This window comes from Elaeis guineensis, chromosome 11 (genome assembly GCF_000442705.2).
Source record: "Elaeis guineensis isolate ETL-2024a chromosome 11, EG11, whole genome shotgun sequence".
Taxonomy (NCBI): Eukaryota; Viridiplantae; Streptophyta; class Magnoliopsida; order Arecales; family Arecaceae; genus Elaeis; species Elaeis guineensis.
The window spans coordinates 1,271,888-1,274,216 of record NC_026003.2 but is presented as its reverse complement, the minus strand read 5'-3'; positions in this window follow the sequence as shown (position 1 = coordinate 1,274,216).

Sequence of the window (2,329 nt, the reverse complement as noted above, 5' to 3'; positions counted from 1 at the left end):
TTACAGATGATTTATCAAGGTATGGGTATGTCTATCTTGTGAAGCATAAGTCAGTATCAGTTGAAATATTCAAATGATTCTGTACTGAAGTAGAGAAATAAACTAAAAAGAGTATTAAGATCCTTCGATCAGATCGAAAAGATGAATACCTCACCAGTGAGTTCTTAATATATCTGAAAGAGAATGTGATTCTCTCACAATGGACTCCTTCTACAACACCACAACATAATAGGGTGTCAGAGAGGAGGAATTAAATCTTGTTAGACATGGTTCGATCCATGATGGGCTTTGCAAGTCTGCCAATCTTCTTCTGGGGATATGCTTTAGAAACTGCCTACTGCATATTGAATAAGGTGCCCAGCAAGTCTGTCGATAAAACTTCATATAAGATATGGACTGGACGTAAGCCAATGCTCTCACATCTTAGGGTCTGGGGGTATCCAACTTATATCAAGCATTTAAAGATAAATAAGCTTGGATCAAAAATCTATAAATACTTATTCGTAGGATACCCAAAAAAAATTAAAGAGTACTACTTCTACCTTGCTACAGAGCAAAAGTTGTTTGTCAGTAGCTGGACAGTCTTTTTGAAAAAGAAGTTTCTTGGTGAAGGAGCTAATACCTGTAAAATTAAACTTGACAAAATTTATGAGATAAAAGGACTGACACACAGAATTGGATTTGATTGGAGAATCGAATCCAGAGCCAATAGAGGTGCCATTAAGGAGATCTGATAGAGTACCGTGTCAGTCGAATAGATATTATGATTTTCTGATTGGAGACAGTGAGCCTATCGAACTTGATAAGAACGATGAGGATTCGATCACCTATATAGAGGCCACACAAAGGCCCAACTCTTAGAAATGGCTTGAGGCCATGAAGTCCGAGATGAAGTCCATGGAGATCAACGGTGTATGGATACTAATTGATCTGCCCGAAGGGATAAAACCCATAGGGTGTAAATAAATTTTTAAGAGAAAAAAAGGAGCGGACAGGAAGGTAGAGAACTATAAAGCCCGTCTAGTTGTCAAAGGTTACCATTAGTATTATGGTATTGACTATAATGAGACGTTCTCTCCTGTCGCAATGCTCAAGTCCATCGGATTATGCTTGCTATCATTACACACTTAGATTATGAAATCTGGTAGATGGATGTCAAAATTACTTTCCTTAATGGAGAGTTGAAAGAAGAGGTATATATGATACAACCTAAAGGGTTCACATCCGTAGATGAGTCGAAAGTTTGCAAGCTGAAAAGGTCTATTTATGGACTTAAGCAGGCGTCTAGGAGTTGGAATACGTATTTTGATAACATGATCAAAATATATGGCTTCATTAGGAATGGAGAAGAGTCTTGCGTCTACAAGTGGGCTTCCAATTTTGTAATCATCTTTCTTGTGCTATATGTGGATGACATACTGTTACTAGAAAATGACATCTCGACTTTGCAGTGTGAAGTTGTGGTTATCATTATAATTCTCTATGAAGGACTTAGGAGAAGCATCCTACATCCTTGAGATGAAGATATAGGGATAGATCTAGAAGGTTGCTTAGATTGTCCCAATCCACGTACATTGGTATCTTATTGAAGCAGTCCAATATAGATAATTTCAAGAAAGGCTATCTTTCGATAGGTTATGGGATTATTCTTTTCAAGAAAGATTGTCCGATAACTCTTGAGAAGAGAGAGCGCATGAACAGAATACCATATGCTTCGGGAGTAGGATCTGTCATGTACGCTATGATATGTATGAGATCAGATGTAATTTATTTATTAGGAGTAGTAAGTAGATACCAATCTGATCCAGATGAGAAGCATTGAAAGATTACGAAAGTAATTCTTAAGTATTTGAGAAATACTAAAGACCAATGGCTTATCTATGAAGACACAGATCTGAAACTTGTGAGATATACTAATTTCAATTTTCAGTTAGATTGTGATGACAGCAGAAGCATGTTGGGCTACACATTTACCTTAAATGTAGGAGTAATTTACTGAAAGAGTTTTAAGCAACATACTGTAGTAGATTCTGTATGTGAAGCGGAATATAATACTACATCAGATGCTGTAATATATTCTGCACCACTATTACTTGGTGTGAGAGATCATGAACTGAGATGACATCGATCTTCAGAAGATCGATGGAAAGAAGAATCTAGCCGACTCCTTCACTGAAGCTCTCAGGATCAAAGAGTTTGATGATTTCAAATAAAAGATGGGTATAAGATACTATCCTGATTGGCTTTAGTCCAAGTGAGAATTGTTGAGAATTGTATCCTGAATCAATCATGTGATAATTGAGTTCATCTTTGTATATAAATTATTGAT